The following is a 10382-nucleotide window of genomic DNA, read 5'->3' as shown; positions in this document are numbered from 1 at the left end:
GGCAGCTTCCAGTGAAATGGTGTTTAACATTTTTTAGGTTGAATCCTAGGCAAAGACAAACATTATAACACACTTCTTAAGTGGACTAGGGAGAGGGGAAATGGAGTCAGACTAACCACTGGAAATGGCTTGCTCCATCGGGTTTTATACGTAAGTTAGTGTGTTGTTCTCTCCCTTAGAGTAATATGGACCATTTTAAGTTTCTTGCTGCAGAAATATCAACTCAGAGCAATATTTTTTTCAGCTATGTTGGAAACTAAGAGAAAAAGCTGCCAACTTTACACAGTAGTTAAAGTCAGCTGACTAAATGCTACTACTGGCTAACTTCCAAGTGGTTATATCTTCAAAAATATGTGACATACAGGAAAAAAATGTACTGATGATAAAAAATTGACTTACAGTAGGACATTCAGAGCCATGGGAAACTGTCAAAACTTTCACTCAATCTTTAGAAGAGGTAGATAATAGTCCCCATCTACTTTTTACCTCCAACCCAGACCTGATCCTTTCTTTGAATTATAGTCATGCGCTGCATAACGATGTTTCCGTCAATGACGGACCGCACATATGACGGTGGTCCCATAAGATTAGTACCATATAGCGTAGATGTTTAGTATGCTATACCACCTAGATTTGTGTAAGTACACTCTATGATGTTCACACAATGACAAAATCACCTAATGACGTATTTCTCAGAACACGTCCCTGTCATTAAGCAACGCATGACTGTAAATTCATTTATGCACCTGCCATTTGCATAAGCCCTGTGCTAGAGGTGATGGGTGGTACAAGCATGAACAGAGCAAGGTAGCCTTTCAGAGCCTGAGTGGGAGGCAAAGGAGAAGAAAGCAGATAGAATTGTCCCTGTGCATCTGTGGAGGATTGGTTCCAGGACCCTTGAAGATACCAAAATCCAGATGCTCAAGCTCCTTATATAAAACAGCATAGTATTTGCATATAACCTATGCACATCCTCTGGCATACTTTAAATCATCTATAGATTATGTATAATACCTAATACAAAGTAAATGCTATGTAAATAGTTGTTATACTGTATTTTTTAGGGAATAATGACAATAAAAAAGTCTGTACATGTTCAGTACAGACACAACCATCATAGGCCTTTTGATCCAGGGTTGGTTGATGCCTGGGATGCAGAACTCACAGATACAGAGGGCTGACTGTATAGATATAATCATATATGTAATGTCTTTGTGTTTGCATTTTCAAGTGTTAGAGGAGAAAGGAGAAGAGGTGAGAAGAGCAGAGGGCAGGAAAAGGAGAAGCGAAAGGCGATAAGAGGGAATTGAGCGAGTGAGGAATTTACCTCCACCCAGAAGTCAGGGAGTAGAAATAAGCTGCCAAAAACCCAGAACCAGGTTAACTGCTTCCCACACAAGTTTTCCTCCCCAACGTTAAGCACTGCCTTTCACATGGAATTAGATGTCCTGAGCTGAAAGAGACACCACAAAGTCATCACACTTAACCTCCTTTCGCTTACAGGCTGTAAATGAATGTACCCAGGTTGGGACAATGGCACTGATGGTAGAGGCCATCACACCATCACCTCGATCACTTTGCCTACAGTTTTTTTCCCAGTGTGGTAAGTGTGATGACTACCAAGCAGGTAGGGGCCCCAGAGGATGCTTAAGAAAGCTGTTGTGATGGATGCACTTTATTTTGGGGCCCATTTGGTGGACAGAGAATTTCATTCTTTGTAGTAGGAGATCATAACCAGGGATTTATATAAAATGTAGCTGGGGAGCTTTTAAAGGCACAGATGTCAAGGTCCCCACTCTAGACCTCCAGAAACTAGAATCTCCAAGATTGTGTCCCAGATGTGTGGATTTTTAAAAATTCCAACAGGGCATTCTGATACGTTCCTATGATTAGGAACCACTGCCTCAAAAGATTCCAAGTGCTCAATGCTATACTAGGACCTCAGAGAGATGTACAGTCTTCAGAATAGAGCACCAAACGAGTGTCATCCCCAGCTCATTGGGGACATCACATGTCCTTTTCACCTTCCAAATTTTATTTTGAAATACAGCCAAATTGAAAGAATATTACAGTGAATACCCTTACACCCACCATCTAGATTGTACCATTAATATTTTACTATACTTGCCTTATATCTATCTGTTCATCCCTCTATCCATCTAGTAATCCATCTTGTTTTTAAAGCATTTGAAAGTAAACTGCAAATATCAGTACACTTCCCTCTAAATACTTCAGCATGCAACTCATTAACTAGAGCTCAACATTTGTTTTTTATTCCATTTGGGGTAACATTTATATTAAATGAAATGCATGAATCTTAAGTATGCATTGTGTAACCCAATGTACATACACCTGTGTAATCTACACTTCTGTCAAGGTATAGAATGTTACCGTGACCCCAAAAAGTTCCTTCATGCCCCTTCCCAACCAATCACCTCTCCTACTTCCCAGAAACAACCACCATGCTGATTTTTTTCCAACGTAGATTAGATCTGCCAGATCTAGATCTCTATAATCATGGAATCATATATTATTTACTCTTTTGTTCAAGGCTTCTTTCACTCAGCATAATGATTTTGAGATTGGTTTTTGTTACTGTGTATATCAATAGTTCATTCCTTTTTATTGCTGGGTTGTATTCTGTTTTATTAATATACTCATTTCTTTTCCCATTTTTCTCTTGTTGTAATGTCACATATTCTTGTGTAAGTAATCACTGGTATCAGACTGTATTTGTGAGAGATATTGCTACCCTGTGCTGAGATCTATCTTGTAAACATACCACGCACAGTTACCTTCCACTAGGATTTTATGTCTTAGAATATTGATGAGGAGTCATATGTGGAAAACAAATTCTAGGACAATTAAAAGGATGGAGGAGCTAGAATACTTGCAATAGTCCTTTGAGTTTGTCTGTTTTTACAGAAAACTTCTCTCCCCTGTGCATCCCATTCTAATGATCATATCATCGCTGTAATCATATTTTATCATAATTAACTTTTCATATTGTCGACGCAAAATAACCAATAACCGTTCTATAGATAAGAGAAATAAGGTGAGTTTTACTTGAGCCAGAGTGAGGATTATAACCCGGGAAGGCCTTTTCCAGAAAGGAAGACAGCATTCCAGCGAAACATGGTTTTCAGCACAGTCTTATATCTTTTTAGAACAAAGAACATATATTAAACACACCAAGGACATATTTTCAAAGTTTCAAAGTGGCATCTAGCTGCAAATTAGCAGGTCAACATGACCCTGATGTTGGGAGAGGGACTAATATGGGCGTTAGCAACGGGGCACAGGATGGAAAGTATGCATTCTTATCTTAAGAGAGTGTACTCTTTCACGGTTAAGGAGATGTACAATGTATGTTTGATAAGCCATAAGTCAGGCTTCTTTAGTTCAAGCCAAATCAGTTTTGAACCCAAATAGTTACCCCATATACCTCAATATGTGAAAATCTCTTGAGTATATTCACCTCTCCACTTAACTGGAAGCTCTTTGATGGCAGAGACTGTCTCTTTGGTATCCCCAGCACACAGCACAGAACTTGATACATAGTAGGCATTTAGTAAATGTTTCATGAATGAATGAACGACTGAATGAAAAAAAGTCATTGAATGACTTCTTTACCCAAGCTTCAGCCTCAATACTTTTCTATATAATTTAGGTAATATTTTCCTACATCTGCTTATCTGTAGCTGTGGAATACTTCAATGTTTCACTCATGTGTGCTTTTATTTCTAACTAGACTCTAAAAACTGAAGGCAAGGGCAGGGATGTGTCTTCTGTACCCTTGAACAGAGAGGTGGGATGGACTACCGAAAGACAGAGTTGATATTATGGGGGATCAGAATTTGCCACCTTAAAATGCGTCTTTCTGACATGATTATTTTTAAAAACAGAAGACTCGAAAAGAAACTTTGACCTTTCCCCTAATTGCCTAAAAGAATTTAAGATAGACAGCCTGTCCCAGGAAGAAGCTATCACCATAGATGACTCTAGGTGTGGTAGACTGGGAGGAACCTTGCTAAGTGCGTTTTAATCAAAGTTCTCTCATGGGTCACATTGTCTACAGATGGCCAAGCAAACATTTATTTACCAAACATTTGCTTTTCCATCTCCATTTAAATTGTCTTCCTCCCCTTTGAAGTCCCAAACCACTATCCCCAACATCCTCCTTTGTCTTTAGGTAAAGATGGTATTTAAGGTGGTGGCTTTGGCCATTTTGGCCAGTTACTCAGATTTCCTGGGTTTCCCTTGTATACATGTTATTAAACTTTGCCTGATTTTCTCCTGTTATTCTGTCTCATGTCAATTTAGTTCTTAGACCAGCCAGAACAAACTAGAGGGTAGAAGAACGGTTCTTCCTCCCCTAAAATTACACCTACATGCTGGTTGAATGAAAGTTCATATTTGGAGTGATAGAGCTCTAAGTCCTGGAAGGTGCCGAGATCACAGAGTCCCACCTCCTGGTTCTTCAAAGAGACCAGGAACATCAAGAGGACAGGGAGCGTCTTTTGTATTTTTGTGTCTTCAGGACCCAGTACATCGCCTGGCGGTAGATGACTCTCAATAAATATTTAGTAGAAGAAAATGAGGAAGGAGGGAAGGATAGGAGGCGGGTGGGAGGAAGCAGAGAACTGAAGCTTAGAGTTGTAAAATGATTTTGAAAACTTACATCAGAGCCCAGTTCTCTTCTTTCCCAGTCCTGCTCTGTTTCTACTAGATTGTTTGCATTTTTAACATTACTAATGTTGTCAAAAATGCCATCTATTTTCCTGTTACTGATGGCAATTTAATTATGAAAGCAATTGCTTTGCTTCACTGCAGCTGTTGCCTCCACGTACCTGAAATGCCAGCGCTCCAGCTGTCTTGATTGAGAAGCCTAGTTTGCAAGAAAACAAGACAAAATACTTTGCTGCCTTAATTCTAGTGGGAATTTAATTTAATTAGCATCTGATTTACACAATGCACTTCTGACAGCTGTGTTTGTGGAGTATCCATGGAAGCAAGCAATTACCATCCATTGAAATCATCATCAAAGCTTATTTATCTTCCTGCTGCATCTTTCCAGCCTTCAGCTTTTGGGACTTCTGTGTTTTTATTGTGCACTTCATGGAGGTTACAGTAAATAATACTCAAGTAAGTGCACAGGATTTGTGGAGTGTTTAGTGCAGGCTTGTTCCAGAGCCTTAAAAAGATGAATCTGAAAATGAGGCTTTGGAAGTTCGATCAAAGGACAGGTGTTTTTTAATGTTGGGTTTTAAGGAACATTAAAGTTGTCAAATGAGATATCCTACCACCTGGGCAAAAGGAGTAATCACAGCGGTGGTATTTGGGGCTCGCACAGGGCACGCTGCTCATCACTTCTCAGGAAGGATGTGGGTGATCTGTGATGGACTGCTCACTGGGGTCTCTCCTCCAGCCCTTGGAGCTGTCCTGGGGGAACCAAGGGGTTGGTTGTAGGGTCTTATCCATGTTTATACTCCCCAGTGCCTGGCACATAATAGTTGTTGAATGAGTAAATGAATGGGACCAGGTATGATTGAAGTGATGGTTGAGTTTTTAAGCCTCGTCCAGGAATTAACTATTCCCCTTGTTCAATAAATCCACTATCTGAAGAATGTTACCATGAATTTACAAATCACTATAATACTGGCAGGGGGCATATTAGATAAGGGAGGTGCTAGGCAAGTGCAGAGTAGGGATAGGGCACATCTAAATAAAGGTAGAGGAAGTTTCAAAGGAGAGGTGGCATGAGAGCTGGGTCTTGACTGATATAAATGTTTTACTGGAGACAAATGTTTTAATAACAAGAGATAAGAAGTGGGAATCTCAAAGAGAAAATTACAGTAACAGAGATGAAAAGGCGTGAAATAAGATGTTTTTAAGGAGCAGGGAGCTTGGCTCATAGAGATAGGATAAGTTAGGGCTAGACCGTGAATGACCTTGAAGAACTTCAAATTTAATTCTGTAATGATGTGAGACCTTTGAAGATTTTTGAGAAGGGGAGTGACATGATTAGATTCATGGCTTGGAAGAAAAACCTCTGGCATCAAGATAAAGAATAGACAAGCAGAAAGCAGGAGACATTTCAGCCCTCACTAGTTAGAAAAATTTTCAATGTTTCCACCAGCAAAGCAATAATCGAGAAAGAAGTCCATCAGGAAAGCCTGCAAGCAGAGTTACTGACATAGAAATGAGTTTCAGACATAATATAAAGGATGAATTGTCAGGATTTAGCAATGGATAGATTGACAGCTGAGGGTCAAAGTTTCCCTTAAACTACTGAACTTTCCAGCTTGGCTGACAGCCAGAATGGTGACACCATTAAAAAGAGAGAAAAGTCTAAAGAAGATGCTGGTAGAAATAGAAAATTTTTCCCACTTTAGTATGTCATTCATACACCTGACAATGCCCATTTTCTTGTTGCCATTACAGCTTGATAGAATAAGAATATTAGAATTAAAATACACTTTACAGATTATCTAGTTTAGTCTTTCTTGAAGTAGTTTCCTTAGATTGCTACTTCTTCTTCTTTTTTTTTTTTTTGGTGAGGAAGATCAGCTGTGAGCTAACATCTGATGCCAATCCTCCTATTTTTTTGTTGTTGCTGAGGAAGACCGGCCCTGGGCTACCATCCATTCCCATCTTCCTTTACTTTATATGGGACGCCACCACAGCATGGTTGGACAAGCAGCGCTTCTGTGCACGTCCAGGATCCGAACCTGCGAACCCTGGGCCACTGAAGCGGAGTGCGTGCACTTAACTGCTGCACCACTGGACCGGTCCCTAGACTGCTACTTCTTGTAAGACTCCGTGCATAAGTGACTTTATAAGCAAACATATTGGGAAATAGTGTATACTACATCTGCCTTATGGAGCTTAACAATGCATATTAGCATATTAAACACCTTGAAAAATCCTGCAGCAAAGAAACTGTCCTCATTTTGTCTAACCAAACTCCTCCAAAAAATTAAGTTTCTCAGACCTTTCTTTTTAAATATAAAATGTATAACTATTCAGAAGAACATACTTTGGGAAAAGCTAATTTAGTCCAAACTCCTTATTTTGTAGCTTAGAAAACCAGGCCCAGAGATATTAAATGACTTTTCCAAAGTCATATAACTTCTAGCAGCAGAGTCAGGACTAGAATCTATTTTTCACAACTCTGTATCCAGTGCTCTTCTCACTTCTCTAGGTTTCTAATTAATATGAAGGTGATTTGTGTATCTTTCCTAAACTAGAATTAGCCAGAGGGTTTAAGACTTCATTTGTCCTATCCTGCCCTCTTCTCTCAGATCTCCTCCCACTGTTACTGAACACAAACACAGGTTCATTTATCTGCTGCACAGGAAGGCCAAAAACTGGAAACGCCAGGCTTGTGGCAAGGAAAGAGCTTTGTTATCGAAAGGCAGCCAGATGAGGAGATGGGAGTTAAAACTCAGATCCACCTCCCAGAAGGGAAAAAGGTAGCGGTTTTTATCTGGGGTTTTAGGTAGGGAAGGGAGAACATGTGCTAGGGTTTTAGGTGGGGGAGGGGGAGCATGTGGCCATGCTGGTTGGCACCTTCCCACCAGCCTGCATTTGGCCTTGAAGACTAAATTTCTTTTCCTTTGACTGTCTGGACTTTTCTGGTTAGTTTTCATCTTTCGCCTTCCCACCAGCCTGCGTTGGCCTTGTGAGGCTGAATCTTGACATCTGGACCTTGACTTCCTGGGAGAGACAGCTCAGTCATATACTAAGGAGGGACAGAAAGACGTGGTTAGTTTTAAACAACAGTTGATTATGCTGAATATACACAGCCACAGTTAGCAAAGCTTATCTCAAAGTTTTTGCTCTGGGGAAGATTTTTTAACTCCTTTGTTCTCACTTTCACTACCTCAGGCAGGAGGCTGCTTCACACCCTCAAAAGGTGGTAGAATTCTGTACCCAATTCCAGTGTGTGGGTTTTCTCCCCACACCAAGCAGTTCTCTGATGCCAGCTGGGTGTCCTACAATTCAACTTAATTCTGACACTTTCTACTGAGAAATAGCATCAAATCCCACAGGTTAAGGGCTTAGTCCTACAAGACTCCCTCCCTCCCCTCTTCAGCCACCAATTGCAAGGTCCAGGTTATCACCTGTGCTTCTGACCAACCGGCTATAGATTGGAGGTTCCAGCGATCCCCTCCTTGGGTTGGATTAATTTGCTAGAGTGGCTCAAAGAACTCAGAGAAACATTTTAATTACTAGATAACTGGTTTACTATAAAAGGAAATAACTCAGGAACAGCCAGATGGAAGAGAGGCATAGAGCAAGGTATGGGAAAAGGGTGCAGAGGTTCCATGCTCTCTGAGCATGTCACTCTCCCCGAATCCCCACAGGTTCACCAATGTAGAAACTCTCCAAATCTTGTAGTTCAGGGGTTTTTATGGAGGTTTCATTACATAGGTGTGATTGATTAAATCATTGGCCATTGGTGACTGAACTCAATCTCCAGCCCCTCTCCCCTTGCTGGAGGTCGGAGTGGGGATGGGGAACTGAAAGTTCCAACCCTCTAATCACATAGTTGGTTCTTCTGGCAAACAGCCCCCACCCTTAAGTGTGATCCAAAAGTCATCTTATTAATATAACAAAAGGCATCTTTATTACTCTCGTCACAGAAAATTCCAAAGGTTTTAGGATCTCTGTGCCAGGAATGGGACAAAAACTAAATATATATTTCTTAATATAAATCACAATATCACAGGTGGTGAAGGGCTTAACTTCCCTTTCTACCTTCCCTTCCTACCTTTCTAGGGAAAGATAAAATTAGTTGCTGAGTGCTTGGGAACCAGTTGAGAGGAAACCTCTCCATTTCACTCTGACTCAGAATAGAGTTCCTAATCCACCCCTTTGTAAACCGATGTCTCTTTCTTCAAAATTAAGAATATCCTCTCATCCATCTCCTTGGCCTCATAGCTCTCTGGGCAAATCCTCTCTTGTTTTTGGTACTGTCTTCCTTCTTCTCGTGGAGTCTGGTCCCAGCAGCCAAGGACCTGTGTGTTGAGAGGTCTCTGACCACCATTACTGGGAGCACACTCCTGGGCTAGCTCCCTCAGCTTAGCTGCCCTTAGTAGGGAATTGTATCTCAACAAGATCCTACTTTCCTGAGGGCAGCCACCAGGGTCATATGTCTGTTTCCCACACAACGACACATCTCAGTAGGTAGCAGCTAAACTGAACCATCTACAGCTGCGTATAAATGTGCGTGTGCAGGGGAGATTGAGTATAAAATATTCCGTTTGCCATAGAATCATAACTCTAGTAGGAAGTAAAGCAGAGAAGAGGACAAGAATAATCTTTAGTGTACACTCTCACTCTACTGCTTCTGGGTATTATCCCATGTTATCCCACAGGGATGGAGGGGACAAATGAGAACAAGGCAGCACAAATGGTGCCATGTGAACAGAGCTATGAATAGAGCTCTCATACAGGATCTCAATTAATTCTCACCCTTCTAAGGGAGGCCGGTTTTGCATTATCCCCATGTTGAGGACAAGCCTGGTGCTTGGCCTGTCTATGGCCACCAGCTGATGACTGGAGAAACTGGAATTAAAATCTAGGTTTCCTGGCTCTTGAATAGTCACTATGCTTTCCCTTTAAACTCCAAGATATGTTCCCTTCCCAGAATCCAAGCATCCATTTAAAGCCTCTATTGGGAACTGCTGGGCCTTTCATCCATTCATTGTCCCACAGCTGAATGGAAGACCTTTATTCTCAGTTATATGTGGTTCTATGTGATCATGATTTATCTGTGAGAAGAGGGAACTCAAGCCCAGGTATTTCTTCATAAATATTAGGATGTTGGACTTCATTTGGCAAACAATGGGGAGCCAAGATGAAAAGTTTTTGGATAAGAATGTAAGAGTTTAATTGTGTTTAAATCTGGACTGTATGAAACAACATGAAGCAGAGAAGAGAGCTGTCCTGCACATTGCATAATGGTAGTGTCGACCAACTGGCTGGCATAATAGCTAGCTAAATATAGTAGTGGTAACTTCCCAAAAGCATGTTGGATACCAGCTGTATCCATCAAGTTTCTCCAGAGAAACAGAATCAAGGAGATTTATTTCAAGGGATTGGCTTATGCAGTTGTGGGGGCTGGCAAGTCCAAAATCCATAGGGCAGGCCAGCAGCCTGGAAACTCAGGCAGGATTTGATGCTGTAATCTTGAGGCAGAATTTCCTCCTTCCAAAGACACCTCAGTTTTTTTTCTTAAGGTCTTTCAACTAATTGATGAAACCCATCCACATTATAGAGAGTAATCTCCTTTACTTAAAGTCAACTGGTTATAGATGTTAACCACATCTTCACCGCAATACCTGGATTAATGTTTGATTAAATAACTGGTACTA

This window comes from Ceratotherium simum, chromosome 36 (genome assembly GCF_057802395.1).
Source record: "Ceratotherium simum simum isolate JZ-2026a chromosome 36, ASM5780239v1, whole genome shotgun sequence".
NCBI lineage: Eukaryota > Metazoa > Chordata > Mammalia > Perissodactyla > Rhinocerotidae > Ceratotherium > Ceratotherium simum.
Note: the sequence above shows the minus strand (reverse complement) of the source record.